General features: G+C 46.7%; 1 protein-coding gene and 1 long non-coding RNA gene across 4 annotated transcripts in view; one reads left to right on the top strand and one right to left on the bottom strand.

The window, feature by feature from the left end:
• Window positions 1–20,210, top strand: part of Syt1 (Synaptotagmin 1) — a 180,758-nt gene that overhangs the window by 61,589 nt on the left and 98,959 nt on the right. The window lies entirely within an intron of this gene.
• LOC142563682 (uncharacterized) overlaps window positions 17,271–20,210 on the bottom strand; it is a 31,126-nt gene continuing 28,186 nt past the window's right edge. The window contains exons 1-3 of one of the 2 annotated variants that reach the window (XR_012824378.1): window positions 18,424–18,506; window positions 17,898–18,012; window positions 17,271–17,347 (exon numbers count right to left, since the gene is read on the bottom strand). This is a non-coding gene — a long non-coding RNA (uncharacterized LOC142563682). Of the gene's footprint in view, window positions 17,348–17,897; window positions 18,013–18,423; window positions 18,507–20,210 lie in introns of those variants that run through there. The other variant, XR_012824379.1, reaches the window with a different exon arrangement.

Below are 20,210 nucleotides of genomic sequence, written 5' to 3'. Positions count from 1 at the left end.
CGAACTCCGCGGCTATAATTTGTAAATTGCACTATGGGCCATAATGCAATTAGTGAAAAATTTAATTGGTGAATTTTTTTGGCAAGTATTGTCCGTCGCTTCCAGTAGGCCAGCTCATGAACTAGAATTGTGACATCTGCCACAGGCAACTTTTTAAAGATTTTTGAAAGTGTTCGCTGAAACACCCTGTATGTGTGTGCGCGTGTGTGTGCGTGCGAGCGCAAAATTAGGGACAGGTGGGCCAGTTGGTGCCGTAATGTGATACAAAAAATCCTCAAGTACGGACACGACAGAAACGAAAGCAAGAAGACGGTGCGCTGTATACAAGTGTGCTAACGACGATAATAATATTGATCATTGCGACGATGACTTCTGTCAGAACGTCGGTGTTCTATTACTTGCCGGAGATCAACCCGACTCATGGAGATGGCACTTTCCGTGCGACTGGGAACAATGGACACAGCCTATAGAGGCCACGCATCTGGGAAAAGCTGCGACACGCGGACATCGCATAAAATCTGTTCGAACATATTCCAAGCCGTGTCGTGCCTCTCCCACTCCTTTATTTTTCTACACAAAGGCGTAACAAGACACATGCGCACCCGCTCTTTTGTAAACACCTTTGTCTTTTGATATTTGTTGTGTTTCTGCTGTTGTTGTCGTTCGGTTACCGCTGGTATTTTCGAGCTTTTATATTTGGCATTTATCAATGAACAATATCAGCAGCAAAGGATATCTCAAGGACTGACGCTGTATTAACGCAAGAACGAAGAATAATAAGAAGGGGATCGAGATTGCCGCTGAAACACTTTTTGCAAAGTTGGTAGCTGTATGTGCAAGCAACACAACAGGCAGCACGAGATTAGGAGCCGCTGTTAAATACAGGACGTTTGCGGAATGTCATGCAGTGAACAGAAGCGCCGTGATTCTTCAGCGACAGCTTCCTCGCGATGTCCTGCGAACTCATTTTCGCAGCTGCTGCGGCTGATGACTAATCCTAGCTACCGGTCGTCAACCTCACGGCAACGCAAAAGTGGATCATGCGCACGATCGTGACGCGTCTGGGCGCACAGCTCGTAGTGACCACTGTTATTCAATATTGTTACGACAGAAGCAGGTCACTGACCTTAATCAAAACCAAATGACGTTTCGAGATCCGTACGGATCTCTTGTTCCCGATGGGCTACTAATTTTGCCTGACAACGATTTCGCCTGACAACACGGTATTATGTCGAGCTCTCCCCTACATATTCTTCGATATACGTCTTTTGTATCTTTGTAAATACTGGCAGTGATAAGCCGCCTGGTCTCCAGAATATTTTCCCATACGAAAACTCCCGGACCGTGGCTACAGCCATCGCCGGACCAGGAAGCTATTCATGTGCTACTCATTTCTTCCAGGTGTACTGGCCTCCGTGACCGTTTAAAATCTCTTCCACCGTCCTACGTGCCCGCAGTATTCACTCCTTTACTCTTTTCCTCCGTTCTCTCGCTCCCTTTCCGTTAGCGTCAGTGTAGGGTAGTAAATCGCACTCTTGTCTGGCTGACCACATTACTTTCACTCTTCTTTCTCTCGGTCTCTCTCTCTCTCTCTCTCTCTCTCTCTCAGTCTCCCTCTCCTGTTGTACTGTTTTTATTTTCACGTAGTAAGTCACCCTTGACACTATGGTCAAACCACTTATGCATGAATGCATAGCTACGGTGAATTGCTGCTTCCGAAGCCTCCTGCTTGTGAAACCTCCTGCTTTCCTGTCTTTTTTTTTTTTAGTGAGTTAGACCTCCATTCTTACGCCACGCTACGCACGTTATTTGGAAGAGCCATGTCTCCACTGTGTGTTTCTCTTGCTCTGTTTACGGGTGCTTATAATTTACGCAGTCCCCAGACATCCTCCAGTTATCAGACAAGGTATTTCGCGGCAAGCATAATAGCAGGCGCGCAGAATGCGGCTGATGATAGCAATGAATGAAAACACGTTATAAAATAAAGTTAGAGCTGTATACCGACGGAAAAGAAATTATTATAAAATAAATACCTCCACGCAGAGCGCTTTCACTCCTGGTGCTAGGGCTTGGTGCTTCAAGACAAAACGTTACAAGGGAAGTTTTGGCAATGGAAATTATTTTTGTCGCTTTTGGGTACAAGCCGTGAAAACGATTTAGTATATATGAGTACAGTATGATGCACTTAAGCGCGGTAGAGACCGGAAAAGCGCAATCGTTATCTAAAGAATCCAGAAGAGAATTAATGCACGAAAGTGGAGATGAGGGCGAGCCGCAAAGTAGGTGTTGAAGGTTGATAAAAATGTTAGGCAGGAAAGAAATGCACGTTGCCTATGCACTCGATCCTTTTTCCATAAACGGGATCTATCTATCTATCTATCTATCTATCTATCTATCTATCTATCTATCTATCTATCTATCTATCTATCTATCTATCTATCTATCTATCTATCTATCTATCTATCTATCTATCTATCTATCTATCTGTCTGTCTGTCTGTCTGTCTGTCTGTCTGTCTGTCTGTCTGTCTGTCTGTCTGTCTGTCTGTCTGTCTGTCTAGACATACAGACAGACAGACAGACAGATAGACAGGATGCAGCGGAGATAAATGTAACCAGCTGAGAATAGCCGTATAAGTTTTGGCATCTGTAATCAGCGTATATTTCCATGAGACCCATCGGTGGAGTGGCTTGATGTATAGTTTAATGCTTTTATTTTTGCGGAAGGAAAAAGCAACGGGGAAAGCAGTTTGCAGAGCAGTTGGGTCATCACTGAGACAGATTTCTGCCGTCGTCGTCGGCGTTTTGATGTGAAGGCGTGCGAGCGTGAGCCCACGATTGTAGCTCAATCTGTGCGCGCAAGGGAGAAAATCGAGGAGAAAGCGCGCCGTCTTCTATCTCGCGTAAGGCACCTGGATGGAGGGGAAGGGGCTTGTGGAAGCGGGGGGGGGGAGGGGGGGTGCGTTCTACTTCGGGAGCGTATGGCGCGGCCGTGCGGACTCCATCTTGAAAGCGATCTACGATGAGGACAGAGTGCACCGAGTGCTGATAGCTTTGTGTGCGCTGTGTTCTCGCCGCTTAGTTAGCGTTGAAGCTCGAGGCGACATTAAGGTCAGTTCGCTCGCTGCAGCTGCTGCCGCGCTTTCTTATTCAAGCATTTGACAGCGAGTGTGCGCGGTCATCGAGTGAGATGTGCTCATGTTTGCTTGGGCGCGCGTGACACCATGCATGTTAATTTGGTTAGTAAGGGGATGTTTACAATTTTATACGGCCGATAAAGCTGCTATCCTTACTTCGAATAGCGGTGTACTGAATTGCTATGTTGCATTCGACACTTTACCTTTCAAGTGAAACTGAAAGGTAAAGGTCAGTTTGGTCACAGGTCACACAGGTCAGTTGGGCGTCGTCTTCTTTAGCGCTGCGCTCTGCCTTGTTGATTCTGGAGAGCGTCATAACCATATATGACAAACTTATGTTCTCTGTGTAAGCAGCATTACCACCCAAGGCGCTCCAAGTGCCTAAACTAAGAGCGTTTTGACATACACGAAGTTCATGAAGTGTATTCACAGCATCGTACTGGTTAGATCGAGCCACATATGTGTATCTTCACATTGCTGTGACATACATTTATGCAACGATCAATGTCACCCTCACATATTGCGCGCGTTTGATTCAAATAATTCACGAGCAACGAAACGTTGTTAAAGCGGAAGCATCAGTGATTGTTACTTTCGTTCGTACCACGCGGCCTTTAATTTAGTCTCGACGACACCCGGAACCGAACAAAAATAAACATGCGCAGCGGCTTTTCCAGTAGGCATTCGATATATGTTGAGGGAGCTCGTCATAATAGCCTATACAGTACCTTCACGGGCCCCCACACTGCTAAATTTCGGGGGCCCCTTTTTCTTCACTCGCATGTTATGTGCACACAGCTTTGCTGGTCAGTGGAGGGAGGGCTCGTCGCATTGCCGCGCGCAGTGACAACGCATAATTGTCGATTGGTCTGCGTCCCCTAAAGCCGCATCTGCATAAGACTTCCACCCTCCTCTTCCTGGGCTACGAAACGTGTGGCTTCGCTCACCTTGGCATGCAGGAACCTTGCATGTGAGGCGTGGTGGAGAATCATAGGACACAAGAACAAGCACAGCAGAAGTCAGCCGAGAAAAAGATAAGCATCAACCTTACAAAAACTTCCGACAACGTGATTCGAACCCACGACCCCACAGTCACGTGCCGGAAGCGTTTGCGCTGCGTCATCAATCCAGAAACTCCCGCTATCATACGCGCTCTGCATCGGCTGCTGTTACCCGTCAATATAGCGTTACGATTACGGCGAAGGGCCCCCTCACTTCCGATAACATGTCCCGTGCTTTCTCATTGTGCTGATATTGTGCAGCTTTGGCTGAGCGTTGCTTACGACCTGCTCCGCTAAAATTATGCACGTTCATGCACTGTAGATAACAGCGCCACTTTCGAGTTTTACCGCAAATCCGGCCTTTTACTGCGAAGCTGTTGGCCTCTCGTTGGTTGGCATTTTAGAGCGCAGCTCCTGGGCGCCCCTTCTTGGGTTGACCGTCGTCGTCCCTCGGCGTAACCGCGCGAACGCGCTCGTGCCACAGCTCGCACCTTCGTCGTCGTCTTGTTCCACAGCTAGCTCCTATGGCGCTCCTCATGCCAGCGTTCCCATACTGTCCTTCCCTCTGCGAATGCGCTGACGCCACTGGCCCACTGGCAGTCGGGGCGGTGATTTCGGTCTCAAATTATTTGCCTCTCTATATCGCGAAATGAACGCACGTATACAGCTGCGCTCAAATTTTGCATTAGGGAGTATTGTAATTGTTGGACATTTTTCGTCTTCATGTCCGTGCACAGAACTGTGGACCGATTGTGGAGGTAGTTCAATACCAGGCCGACCCGCAGCGGAGGTGAAGCAGGCTTCAAGCACTCAGCAAACCGAACCAAAAAGTGCATACATTCTTTGTAATAACGCATGCAACGAACAGAACGGCATCCGTTTCAATAAGGAATGAGCACAAAACAAGCATCGTAAACACAGAATCTTGATGGTAAGTGGCTCCTGATAACAATACGTTCCCCAGTGAATATTACTGTTGCGCAAGCAGCCACGGCGACGGCAGCTTGCAACATGAGGCGTGACGTCACTAGCCTTTCATAGATAAAATAATCAGCCTAGTAACTGATTGAATGGTTGTTGCAGCACCGCTATGAGTAGGCAACGCGCAGTTAGGACTCCCGAGGAGCACTGTGAACAGGAGCAGCGACAAAAGGAGAAAGAAACGACAATACAGCCAATGGCGTCATGCCGTCAAAACTGCCATTAGTCACACTACTACCATTACTGTAAATTACCATCACTACCATTATTCTAAAGCAATAAAGCATTGAATACCGCCCTCGCACTTGAGAGGTGGTTGTCAAAAGCTTCGCTTGACATCCACTTTCGCTCGGCTCGGGATCTATTTCTTTCATCTGTCTACCACCTCTGTATAGATCTATCTGTTGATCTATCTATCTATTCCTGTTTTCGCCTCAAAAACAAACCATTCTGAAGAATTCAAGGAATTAACCTATAGAAGACTTGCATAGAGCCAACAACACTGTGCTGCAATCAGGCGACGCTGGTTGTCAGCCGCTGTTACGAAGGATAGACACAGCCATGCTCTGTAGTAGTCGGTACGTCACTTGCAAGTCGTACGAGCGCGTGCTTGTATTTACGGTGGTTTTTCTCCACCGTTCCTTTTTTTTTTTTCACTGAAATTCAACTTGCCGTGCTACATCTGCGTATCGCTATGCAAGCAGTGCGCTTACGCGCATGGTTGCCGGCCGTAGGGTATACGTGCATAAGTGCGGAAATTTCAATACGGCATTCAGGGAACGGACTTCACCTGCGAAGCAGGTCGCTTCGTAGCCGTGCCGACCGTTCGTCTGTATTTCGCACTAATTGTATCGGTTAAGGGCAGCTGAAAGGAATGTGTACAGCCGCACGCACCACCAGTCGTCTGTGTTTTTCACACTCGTGAGCTACAGCGCCTTCGTAAGCTGCGAATCAATCGCCCAAAGCCGTGTAGACGACAACGGTCGCGTTTCACGATCCAAGGATGAAATGCGAGGCGGCGCTGGCTGCGACAAGTTGACGCCATGGTGCGGTCGTATGCGCTCTACAGCGCTTGTGAGGCCGCTTCGGCCGTGCTTGGTCTGAGGGGGGGGGGGGGGCCGCTGGATTGCTGCAAGTGTACACAAGATACCCGAGCATGCAGCGCTTCTTTATTTGCTTTCCTCGTTTTCGTGTAATTGGATTTGATGTAATCGGGAAGAGACGTAAGACTCGACGAAGGAGTTGTTGCTCAAGGCCTCTTCCTGCAGGAACGTCGCCGCTATAGCTTTGTGTAGTAGTCAGCCACGCTTTCGTGGCGCCAGTGCGGATACATATGGCAAGATATACATTCTACAAACACCGTTGCGGAAAACCAAGCTTCCGGTCGCAGGGGGGGGGGGGGGGAGAGTGCACGTTACACAGCGAACGCGCCCTGTGCATGTGAGAGCGCCTCAGAAAACTCAGTGAGACCTGTAGCAGATACGGCGCAGACGGCTCACTTCCTACCACCTTCCTACGCTCATCCGCACTTCTAGTCTTCAGGACTGTGTCGGGAAACCAATCTGCGTGCAGGGTTGTTGGCATTACGCAAGAGGCTCCATAGTGCAATCTGGTAACTTGTAACCGGCAACAACTCAAATAGAAGAAAACGCTTTAGAGTCCGTGTCTTCACACTGAGGTTTCGACGCTGCCGTTCTGGCACGACATTCAAGAAGCTCGGCGTTTGTTTTCTGCACAGCATACTATAGCATTTTTTTGTACAACATTTTCCGCCAAAGGAATGAAAACACCGCTCTGAAAGAATGCTTTGCCATTGTAAGATAATGCCAAATCAGTTTTACATTCTGCCGAGGCCCGCAAACGGGGAGGGACGTTCATGAATTGGAACATTGTCATTCACCTTTCGTGAACGTTCCTGCGCCTTGCGGTATTTCGCAGAACTGATTTTCCATATTTTTGTGTGTGCCATATCCTGCGAGTTGTCGATTTCATTCATCCTCGCGCGGCGGCTACCTAGCCTGGTTAGCTCAGATGATAGAGCGACCACTCCGGAAAGACGTCCGTCCCAGGTTCGAATCCCGGTCCATAACGAATTTTTCCTCAACTGCGAAGCTTTCTTTTCCAGAAACCCCGTATGGGTTTGCTTTGCGATGTCGTCCTGCGTTCGGGTGTATGACTTTTTTTGTTGCCCTTTCAGTCTAAGCTACGTACAGTGTTGCCATTTACTGTCCCTTTAACGTAGTCGTTATTGTAATTCATGCGTCCAAATAAATGTCTGTCCCCAGCGGCACCAGTTTGCTATTTTCATCCATAATGCAGTCAAGCAATCGTACTCTACTGCCAAATGATAGAAGCTGAGCTTTGAAACGACACTCTATACCATTCTAATCTGAAGTAGTTCCCTCCTTTGGTGGCCTTTTACGACACCTCTGTTTGCATGTCGCAAACAAACCACGTTTCGTGCCTGCGTGTTTCGTTTTACGGTGAATCTAATCTGCCTTCTAATGCACCGCGGTTGGCCATGTAACGCGATCCGGAGCCGTCCCTCGACGACCGTAGGTTCCTCGTTGGCTACGTCGGCGCCGGCAGTAGCTGCGGCTCAGACGATTCTTGAAAAAGAAAAAAAGGCAGCCGCCTTACAATCGACGGCGCTCCCGATAGACCTCCGGCGCTCTTCACGGGCTCAGGGCGCGATCAATAAGCTTCCTCGCCTTCGACGTTCGCGTGCATTATTTAGGGCCTCCCTGCCCCTCCCGCTCCCGCTATTTCTACCTCGGCGCCGTGCTCACCCCCAGGGCGCGCTGCGGGAGCCCCAAAATTTGTCTGAGGAGCCCTTGCGTCAGCGCGACGCTGTAAGACGTGCGCGAGTTTCAACTCCCACTGTCTATCTTTTTTTGCGTATTTAATTCGGTACTGGGTTCTTTCTTTCTGCAGCACATGTTTCTCACTCTATGTAATGGAGTTCCTATCGGGCTCTGTCTGGCTCGTAGGAGCTCGCGTATTAGGCGTTACGAAAATGAAGCGGCGTTGTAGGAGTGCAGTTTTGTCACGTTCTCGGTCGACGTTTAGAGAAGGCCCGCGGAATGTCATCGAATTTGGGACCGCAGGCATGGACGATGTTGTGTGTGTTTCCTAAACACATTACTCCGGCCCCGGGAGCCGGTATGTTTCGCTGCAGAGGGCTCTTCCAGGCGCCGGAGTGCGTCAGTAAGGCGCGGATAAGCATTCGCGCCGGTAATAAGTTATTATAGGAATGTGTTAGCGAATGAAATGAGGTTTCAGAGCAGCTTTCTTTCATTTGTTCGTTGACTCTTTGTTGCAGTAGGTTTTGGAGTGATGGCGATGCATGCACAGTGTGCTCTCGTACATCTTTTTTTTTTTTTGTCTTTTGTTCTGTTATGCACAGCGTCTGAGGAACTGCAACGAGAAACTTAAATGGTTTTCATCCTTCTTTTTTATGGGACGATGAAATCAATAACTTGAGGGAAATATAACAGCCGCTTTCTCAATTTGTTAAAAAAATGCACGTGCATGAAAGAATTTACTTCATTTTCGGAGAGCACGTATCGCTCAATTTGCCTCTGAAAACACAACTATAAACCGCTTGTAGTTTAGTAGTGGTTAAACTTTTACGAAGCCTGAATATTTTAGGATCGTCGTTTGATTGAAAAAAGCGTTTGGAATTTTCAGAAGATCGAAGTGGGGAACTGCGATGACAAATTCATTTATTCGTTTCTTATGCAATTCACGTCTTTTCGTACTGTAGTCCTGCACAAGTATAGGACATCGGAGTTGTACCGCCCGGCGAGATATGTTCGAAACAAATACCATCTTCAGCTTGCTGTTCCCTGAAGGCGGCTCATCGTGGTGTCAGGCTACGTTGCACATGCGTTCATGTAGGTGGAAACGGTATGAATGAACAATGAACAACGAAGATCAAAACACACACTGTCGGTAGCGATACATCACTCAATATCTCGGCGAAGAATAAGAAAAATAAGAAAACATCTAGGTGCTCTACTGGGGCAAGAACAATGATGTCGAAGTTCCATTGCTGACACAGCAGCTGTTCGACTTTACACACACAGCTTCTTTTTCTGAAGCCACAAAACAACAATAAAGTGAAACACGCGTTAAGAGGCCAACATTAAGTACCCGCATCAGCACGCTACTCAGCGTACCTTCCCGTGAAGCGTAGAGCTGGGGCGCATGCAATCTGGGAGGCGCAAGTGTAGAGTCACAGATTGTGTGGACGACTGGGGGATACTACACAGCGTGAGTTTATTAGGCCAACATGTGCAAGCAGCATGTACACGAAATACGGGAACACGCCGCTGACTTCGCCCTGTGCTTGAGTTTGTTCTTTAACAGAGTGCATCTACAGCTGCGTGGCCTCTTAGCTAAGTTCAAGAATGTCATTGTCGGACACCTGCGGCATTTGCTACTACCCTGCTCCAGCCATTGCTCTTTCTTTCTTTCTTTCTTTCTTTCTTTCTTTCTTTCTTTCTTTCTTTCTTTCTTTCTTTCTTTCTTTCTTTCTTTCTTTCCTTTCTTTTTTTCTTCCTTTCTTTCTTTCTTTCTTTCTTTATCGACGCATTATGTGTTCGCGAAACTCGGCGATACTATGTTCGCCTAGCCCGATTTAGGGCGTACATTTTGTATTACTTTCAAAAATTATGAGCGAGCTTTGCATATGCGTTAAGCCCGGGAAAGTCATAACCTTTCTTTACCCTTCAGTCAGTAAAGGGTAGCAAGCCGCACGTACTCTCTGGTATAAGCTCTCTGTTTTCCCTTTGCTTTCATATCTCTCTTATGCAACGATTCCCTGCTAAAAAATCAATTTATTGCGACGTTGATAAGGAGGTGTTGGCGAACGAATGCGGCGCGGGCTGCTCATTGTCTCATCAAGAGTTATTTTATACCTGTGCTCCTCTACGCACACGTACATAGCTCTGATACTGCTGTACGTGCAACATATAACCTACATATATTCAGTGCTCCACACACACACACATATATATATGTGTGTGTGTGTGTGTGTGTGTGTGTGTGTGTGTGTGTGTGTGTGTGTGTGTGTGTGTGTGTGCAGAACCGTTTAAGTGAGACAGCAATAGAAAGAATTTCTCACAACAACAGTGCAAAAGTACTTAACACAGAAACTGCAAAATGACCAGCATTCCCTGTCTGCCGCGCGTGTCACGAAAGTTTTCCCTGAAACACGCCGTTGACGACAACTTTCCCCAACCGTTTCAGTGAACACTAGCGCTAGGGATTCTGAATTGCAGCGCTCTGAGCAGAGAGATCGCTCGACCTGTATACGCTTATTAAGTTAGCTCAGTGCGAAAGTGTTGTGTGCCTAAGTGCCTTGCCGAGCCGTAGCCGTAGCCACAGTCGTAGCATATGGCTTGCACTAATCTTCAAACACACAGGTGAGGCCGACCTGTATAAAGTGAGCCCCGTACGATAGTGTGGTGTCGCAATAAGGGCTTTCGCAATTATATATACTCCTGGAATTCCACACTACAGTCAGCTAGAAATGCAAGCTAAGGGGAAAAAACGAGGCAGATTATTTACTTCACCATCGTCATAGTTAAAGTCTGATGAGAGGAATGGTGATGAAGAACGCATGTGGTTCGAGCAAAGCCTCTTATTGCAGAAACTTTTTTCTTGTTAACTTTTTTCAAGGAGGTGTTGGTGCCTCTCAAACGACGTCGCCTGCTCCTCGCACAGAGGTAATTAATATTTGTGCTCGCGACGACGTAGAAGTTTCAACTTACGCGTATACGAAACAACACAACAACAGTTGAAAAGTTCGCACCAACACAGTTTCACACACACACACATGATATATACAGAACACGAATGTTCCTGAGCAGTTCACAAAATACGGATAGCTGCGCAGAAGTACAAATAACGCACCCCGTTAGCGGCACTCTCGAACAAGCGCACTACAGTCACGAGAGTACGGTACCAAAACCCGTCGCCCGGTCTCGGGGTGCTTGTAAATTACGAGAAGAAGCAGGAGTACTGCTATGAACGAATTTTGAACAAGGCCAACCGGGCTCAGTCCTGGTTAACGTCCCTACCTTTCATTTATCATTTACCCTCTCTCTCTTGAACAAGGCGTCATCGCGCAACGCATCCAACTGTAATCGTAATGGCCTTTATGCTTTACTGTTTTCTTTCCGTTTAGTGTTGACCTCGCCTTTCCGCTTAAGGACTCCTACGTAACAGAAAAGACGACATGGGCAGATAGGGCGTGCGAGTGCTTGGCTTCCTTTAAGTGTTCATTGCTTCTTTCTTTGATAGACTTTAACCGAAAGCTTTAACTGCGGCCCTTTCGAGTCGAATACATGTGACAAAGACTGCTGAACTTCTGTCGTTGCCGCTTTATTGATGGTTGTCCAATCGCAGAAACTGCAGAACGTGCCTGTCTTTGTTGCTGGGTATAATATATATATATATATATATATATATATATATATATATATAGTAAAAAAGCCAACAAACAAGGACACCAAGGACAACACAGAGGAAATTTATTGTACTTACTAATTGAATTAAAGAAATAATAAAAAATAATGGAATTGAAAGTGGATGAATAGACAACTTGCCGCAGGTGGAGATCCATCCCACAGCTTCGCATTACGCGTGCGGTGCTCGACCAATTGATCTATCGTTGCGCGGTTTTCCCATCTACTCTCTGAAGTATTTATGTGTTACTACTGGAAATAACCCTAGGAATGTTAGCCAGCGCCACCACTCGCAAGCCTTGGCGGCGGATGTGAAACACCCTTTCTGCCGCAGGCTTCACGAGTACGTAATTTCTTTGGGTGAAGGCAACTGGTCAATAAACCCACACATGCTACCTGAAGTCAACAATGTTGCCGGATATGTATGTATGTATGTATGTATGTATGTATGTATGTATGTATGTATGTATGTATGTATGTATGTATGTATGTATGTATGTATGTATGTATGTATGTGCATGTGATCATATAAAGCTGACAGACAATGAAGCCAAAGAACGCACATGGGTAGTTAGCTGTCTGAAATGCTTAAGATAATATGGAAAAGGCAAAAGGAAAGTAGAGGAACAATAACTAGTGCAACGCATGCGTGGAGCGAAGGCTGTGGGTTCGGTTCCCACGGGCGGGAGTTTATCTCTTCGCCCAGTTTCATTTTCCCTTTCTTTCATAATTTGTGAATGAGGAGAAGGAAAACTGAGGGGCTTAATTTTTGTTAAACACGGCCATGTAAAGTCAAAGAGAGCGCAGAGGTAATTACTTGTGGTTATGCCTTAAATGTTGAAAATCTAAATACTATTGTTCAAATTCTTGTTGAAAACAATAGAATAAGCCAAGGAAAAGAATAGGAGCAATGATCTCTGGTCGAACCACAGTTAGTTGCCTGCTGGTTTTATGTGGTCGTGATTAACAAAAATTGAGCCCCTCTGTTCCCCTTCACCTCATTCACACACACAGACACTAACTCTGGTTCAACCAGAGCTCATTGCTGCTATCTTTTTGCTTGGCTTATTGTATTGTTGTTTTTTGATTGACTTTGCGTTATCGTGGATCCTAACCTCACCTGGAGTCCCCCTGTCTCTTGCACGAAGAAAAAACTCATTTGTATTGAGAATATCTTTAAATTCATAGCTAGGAAATCGTGGGGACAATTCGCGACACGACTCTTTTTCTCGCATTTTTTCGACACAGTCTTCCAGTCTTGTCCAACACATGCAAGACTAATCTCCTTGCCCTACGGAGCGTACAAACCCGAGCACTTCGGACATGTCTTGGCCTCCCGAGATGTTCTTCGACAGCCTCAACGATTGTCATTGCACATGAGCGTCTGATCACCATTCATATCGTCCTTGAGACGCTAAGAGCGCACACTCGACATCTTTCACAGCTACCATGCCACCATTTAGCCGGTTTGCCAGTGCGAACACCAGAGGCTGCACTCTGCGGTATTGTGCCGAGACACCATGACCCGATGCCATTTGGCTTCAAGCCTGCAAAACGGCCAACATCGGCATTGTGGTGTCTGCGGCAAAAGCACGTGCGCCTCTCAGTTCCTGGGATTGCTAAGAAGGCAGACTTGACACCGCTAGCCCTGCAGCAGTTGTCTCTGCTTGTCCTACTCTAGTCTTCTTTTGACGGCATACACATTTAAACGCACGGTTCGACGAATTCCAACGGCTCAACCGGAGCAGTGGTTGAACCATCTCGCGCCGTCTCGTTGCAATTTAAATACTCTCACAGTACCATGTCAAGATCAGCAAGAACTTGCGGCTCTTCAAGGAGCACTCAAGTACGTGTTCCAGCACCCACCAAATCGGTGGGCCATTTTCTGCGATTAGAAAGCAGTCCTAAAAACTCTGCAGTTTGCCCTACGTCATGAGCAGCTAGTGTGCCAGAAATAAGGCACGCTCAACACCACACTCTCGAGAAAAGACAAGACGTTGCATTTCAGTAGTTTCCACACCACTGCGCAGATGATGATGCTCGCTCGGCTCATCAAAGACATGAGCGGGTGCCGATAACACTCTCATGAACGGATGCTGCGCGGCAACTTCAAGTAGGTGCTCTCCACGTCACACTTCTACGGTGAAATCCACCGGGTTTCACCAACTCACCACTGGCACTCTCTCGACCCCAACTTTCGACTTCGCCTACCACCTGGACTATGCCGCCGCGGAACAGCTTTACTGTGTCGCGTGTGGTTCGGCGTCGCATTAACAAATTCCTATTCATTCTTATAGGAATGGCCAGCAGTGCGGCGTGCAAATATGCGGGTGTGATGAGACTCTAGAGCATCTATCTGTGTCATTGCCCATCCTTTGATGCTCAACTACCTACTCCACAAGTTAAACTTAGTCTATTAGATAATACAATGCTCCCGGAGGAAAATGCACTGGGACTATGACCTATGCATTCTGGCATGCGAAAGGCTACAGAAGCCCATCTGCACTTCTTGAAGGTTACTGACTATAGGGCTATAGGGTTACTGACTGGGGCTTGTGGCAGTGGACATTCCTCTGCGACTGACTCTGCGAATGAGTGACTGTGTATTATCTTTCTTCTGTGTCCGTCTTATCTACTAGTCCACTTCCCCTCCCGAAGTGTAGGGCAGCCAAACGGACACGTCCTCTTGGTTAACCTGCCTACCTTTCCCTTTTCGTTCATCTTTTTCTTTCTCTCATGGCTTCATTGCCTGCTGGCTTTGTGTGGTCGCAACTGTATATATATATATATATATATATATATATATATATATATATATATATATATATATATATATATATATATATATATATATATATATATATATATATACTTATGGCTGGGGAAATCACGCTTGCCCCGGTGCGACGAAAAAGAGTGCGACGTACGTTGGGGGGAATAAACACAGTATATTTGACTGACGTTTCGGCTGGTGGACCAGCCGAAACGTCAGTCAAATATGCTTTGCTTTTTCAACGTACGTCATACTTCTTTCTTCATCATATATATATGTATATATATATATATATATATATATATATATATATATATATATATATATATATATATATATATATATATATATATATAGGGAGTTTCTGCGAACACTCAACAAATTTTGAAAATTGCCTGTGGCAGGCACCACAATTCTAATCGATGAGCTGGTCCACTCGGAAAGGCGGACGTTACTTGTACAATAGATTCAAATACATAAAAACTAATTAACAATCATTAACTAATTAAGTTTATAACTAATCACCTTCTGGCACGTAATGCAATTTACAAATTCTAGTAGGTCTAGTAGTCTCTTAACGTAATTAAGCGGTGGCTCCTAAACTTATCACCGCAATTGTACATTCAGAACGCGTCTAAAGTGTCAACGCAGCATTGGCGTCGTAAGCATTGCGTAAAGCATTGGAATGCGCATTAAACAAATTTCAACGTCCTGTTATCTAGTGAGCACCTCCTGTGGGAGGCCTTGGACACAGGCGTCCCTTTCAAGTGTACAGCGTGAGCATCGCATTTACACTGATAAGATTGTGCCCCTCTGTAGACAATGTCGTGCGAAGGTTGCAGCATTTTTCGTCGTCCCAAGTCAAACATTAGCTCGCGGAAGGCCCTCCCGAGCATGCACTCGTTCAGTACTATAGTTCGGCGCTAGAAACGTACGCGTTTCCCATTGTGTTCGCCTTATCGGAATTTCGAACAAGTCTAGCACGTACTTTTTGCCAATCTTTTGCGAGTCTCGTGCGATAGTACCACATTCATCGCGTGTATTCTCTTGGGGAGCTAGATGGCTGTGTTTATTTTATTTCCATTTCCGGCGTATTCCTTTCTTTGTGCCTGTTCTTGATTCTTGAAGTTATCTTTATCCAGAGGGAGAAGAGAGCCGTTGAGTTGCTATTGCTCTTCCGTGGCCCACAGCGTCCATGTGTGGGCACACTAGGCGCTCTCCTCAGATATGGCTCGTGCATCGCAGCATGCCTCTTTGTTTTCACTGATAGCGTCACAAAGAAAATTTAAAAAAAAAGACACGAAGAGAGGTCCTGCCTCCGCGCAGTTTCCACGTTCGCTCACATACGGAAACGTTCTGACGACCAGTTTGCATAGACTTAGACAGTGCGACAGCAGGTGACCCTACCGGATACTGAAGTTGTCTTGCAGGTACACCGGTGAGCATGTTATACAGTATATTCGCCGTTCAAAGGACTTTTTCAGTTGGAGCCGTAAAAAAAACACTTCTCAATACAAAGGGCCCGCATCCACAAGCTCATAGCTGTACGCCTCTCGTTGTGGTCTGGTTCAGTAATTCAGATTAGGTTCTTCTTTAGAGCTGTGCTTTTCGCATCTAGTGGAAGTGCTCTGTTGAACAACCTTGAAGATTGTCGGCAATGTTGCGGACATTTCGAAATAAGCGCTTGCAAGTAACGATTGAAAGACGAAATCATAAACTTAGGTCTTGCGCATAATCTTCAACGGCCACATTTTTTTCCTGATATATATGCGTGTAGAAGATTTTTGCAGCTTATATAGTGGTAGCAGCATCTGTCTACTGATTTGTGCCATGGCCTGATACTTTAAAATTTTGTTACCTGATAATTCCTTAAATACGCTGATGATGATCAGCTACGTGCGCTGTGGCTGGCGTCACATAAGCAAAGACAAGGAAATTACCGCGTTGACCACGTTAACTGTTAACCAAACTCTGGCAGAAGTAATCGGCCTCCGTCTTTGTTCTCTCCAACTAAGCGCACAAATTATCCCATTCCTTTTGCGCGCAGAAAAAGGACACGATGTCGGTGAACTTCGCGACCTATTACAGGTAGTGATTTTATAAAGTTTATAATAATGACGATCACCTACTGATGTGTTCAGACCCTTACTTTAGGAGCACCCATGTGAGCTTACACTCGATTTATTCTTTTTTTAAATATTTTTCTTCGTGTTGGGATGTACTGCCACTGATATACATGTAGTATATGTGACGCTGTGCTTTTTTTCTGCGTTATCTGCAAAGCATCTTTTTTTTTTTCTTTTGCGCTAGTGACTGTACAGATGTTATGTATTCGGGCGTTTTATTATTCGCTGATCACGTGCTGCCGATACATCACGTTCACCAATTACGAATCGAGTATCGTATAGGCTATGATTGATTTATGTGGTTTCTCTTCCTGCTAATTTATTTTTTTTTTATTTCTCGCGTTCGTTATTTGCACTTTTGCATTCTTCGCATTAAGTTTGTCGCTGCTGTTTCATTCTTATTTTTAAGTTGGCGGGACTGACCCGCCCTACGATCGCCACTTCCACAAAGTTTCATATTCTTAACGCTCACATATTCCATATTTACCCCCATACGCAATGTCCAAGGCTCACTTAATCTGATAGACAACGAGAAACAATGTCATAGGCTAATCGACTCCCTCGCAGTCTGACAACGCGTGTCCTGTTAAGAATCGCGTCGAGCACGGAACGCAAGCGGACAAAGGCAGGGTCTCAGGTTCAAGTGCCGTCAAGGTTTCGGTTCCTTCAAGCCAATCTGTGTGTACTTGTGTTACTTGTGCGAATGCTTGTGTATTCCTGTACGTCTTCTTTTTTCTCTGCTCGTCAAGGTTTTCATCAATTTCACTTACCGCTCGCTCGCTCCCTCCCGCGGATCTTTTCCGGCCAGTCTTGTTTCCACAACTTCACGTTTCTGTGCGCAGATATCTTGTACACGTCTGATCAGACGTATCGGAACGGGCGAGGGGCAAGAACAAACAGAAACGAGATGAGTTACTAAATAAGGCGACCTTGCACGTCGTTGTCTCTTAACCACTGATCATGTGACTGAGCGTCAAGGAAGAGCTTTTCGCTAAAACAGAGAAAAGGATAAAGAGCGACAAAAGAACGGGAAAGAGCGAACAGGAAACGCAAAACAACGCTTCAACGACATAAACAGCGTAGGCTGCACTCTCTTTGTACTTGCATTCGCTCTATCCGCCACACACACGCTTGCGTCATGCGAACAATTTCTCACCCTGCACAGGCAAGTACTATTGCGTTGAGTACGTATGAGCTGCAGCACGTGATCCGTGGCCAGAGTGACGCTCTCGAGAGAACTTTCAGTGGCGATTTAGCGCTAAGTGCGAGAGAGAGAGAGAGAGAGAGAGGAAGGGGGAAAGGCAGGGATGTTAACCAGAGGGGACGATCAGGTTTGCTACCCTACGCTGGGGAAAGAGGGGATGGGGAGGTAAAGTGATAACAAAGTTAGAAATGCGTTAGCCTTACGTGGCATTCCAAGGTCGGTCCAGATCGGTCGGGAAGCTCCGGGCGAAAAGCGGTCCAGAGCTAACTTTCACCGACATCCGCAAGGGTGGGTATGGGAGCAGCGATCGAAGTGAGCCTATGTGATGAGAGGAGATCATTCATGAAGAACGAGCGTTTTTCTTTTACACAAGATTGAGCCACAGGTTCCTTTTATTCATACCCAATCCTAATCAAGGTTACGCGTAGTGAAAGAAATGACAACTCTCTTTAAATTATTGCAGTAGACAATAAATGCATCCTTTTCAGCACCCGCTATAAAAGGGGCCGTTCACGCCGCTATCTAATGCATTGCGATGCAGCTAGCTTTTGAAGGCATGCGCGTAAAGTTCGCCTGCTATTACGCGCCGCCCTCGCATCCTGTGTTTGCTGCTTTGGTTGTCGACGTTTGTACAAATTCTATCGGCACGGCGTTTGTGAGGTGCGTTTCATCGTTGTTCAACGTGTTAATTCAAAAGCAATAAGTTGCGGCCGCCAGATCATTGTTTACCTTAGCTACCTTCGTGTTGGCATGGTGTCCGGTGTGCCGGGCGTCCGACGATGCCACCAGCAGTCTGCGCCCAAACATTATTCGACCTGCAAAGAAGTTATGTTCGGTGCGTGGGTGCAATTTTGACACCCGCATGGCTTGCGTTTTGCTGCATCGCTCTCCGCGCTGCACGATCGAAACGTCCGTAAAGTCGAATTGCAGGTTCTGTGAAAAAAATACAGCTCCAATACTAGGGCACCAAACCAAAGTTCGCGCCTTTTACAGCGAAAATTACGTCAGTTCCATTTTTAATGGAAATGGCGTCACATTATTTTTCTTCCGCTAGAAGGGTTCCCACAGATGCCGCTAAGCCCCATGACATGCTTTGAGCCGCCACATTTTGAATGCATGGGCTTCTCGGGAAGCTTCGCTACCAGGTATAATTACCCTGGCACTTCTTTGAGTTCCCGGATCCATGATTTCAACTGCGATCACGATATCGCAAAGTGTTGTTCAGGAGCTCACTCGACACATGCCCTGCCCCTTCGATGAGCGAAAGGGAGAGGGTGGGGGGAGGTGAGGAAAGCCGACAACGCAAGGCACCGGGAGAGTCGCGCTGATGGAATGCGAACTTTTTTTTTCGCCGCTTCAGCTAATGCAGCTGATACTGAGCGCGGTAGTACGTACGTCTGGTAACGTTTCGCAGAACCCCAAGCAATGCTTGATAACTTCATAAACGACTGCGCCACCGATGTACCACCGTGTATGTAATATCAACACTTTCTCGCGTTGTTCGACTGCTCGTTTTTCTTATTTCTGTTCAGCTTCGACAGCACAAGTTAACGCCAAGGTACGATAGCGCGAGCGGTCACTGTGCTACGTCGTGGTTGTGGACACGGCAGCGAGCGGATGAGGGAGTAGGACGTTGTAGGCTGTAGGCGGGCCTAGCCTTTCGAGGCACGCAGGCGACGGCTGCGCCCGAACGCCTCCTCTCCGAAAACGTTCGTCAATGTTCACAACCGCAGCCTGAGACGGGCGAAAAAGTCGGCCCCCGCACAGCGAGGCAGGGCAGGACACAATGCCCGCAGCCCGTGAACAATCCTGCTCACCGTGCCACTCCAGGCGCCGCGCCGCCGGCACAGTACCCTCAATTGAATCTGCCATGTTGTTGGCATTTTTATTTCAACGTCACGTATACGTCCACCGACCCTTTGTGCTCCATCCATAGTCGGGTTCATCAGCTCCATTTAAACTTTATTTGTGGTGCTCCGCGTTGCAGACCCATACATAAGTACTGGCAGCCTTGAGTGCGGCAGATTAGTGGATATAGAGTTGCGCTGTTGAGCTTGAGATCACGTGTTCGACGCCCGCCGTGGCGTCCCAATTTCTACGGAGGAGAAATACCAAAATGGTCGTCTACTTAGACTTCGTTAGAGAACCTCCAGAAGGTCAAGATTATTCAGGAGTCGGTGCCTCACGATCAGGTCGCGTTTCTGGCTTCGTAAAACTTCGGTGTTTCATTAAGTCACATTGGTCAGTTCGGCGTGTCTTAAGTGCCGGGGAAATGTTCAAACGCTGCACTGTCGGGATCACCCTGCGGGCACTGTTAACGTTGATTTTAAACATGGGGCACACCAAAATCTCTGCGTAATCTCATCACGATGTCATGGTTGTTGTTATGCGTCATTATTTTTAGTTGCGTTTACCGTTCACCTGCGAAACTGTGCACTTTGCACAACGTCAGACTCTCTTTGAGTTCTTTCAGCTGGATTCCGAATTGTGACTGTCTGTGTCTTATTCTACGACCT

This window comes from Dermacentor variabilis, chromosome 11 (genome assembly GCF_050947875.1).
Source record: "Dermacentor variabilis isolate Ectoservices chromosome 11, ASM5094787v1, whole genome shotgun sequence".
Classification (NCBI taxonomy): Eukaryota; Metazoa; Arthropoda; class Arachnida; order Ixodida; family Ixodidae; genus Dermacentor; species Dermacentor variabilis.
Note: the sequence above shows the minus strand (reverse complement) of the source record. Positions and strands in the feature narration are given on the sequence as shown.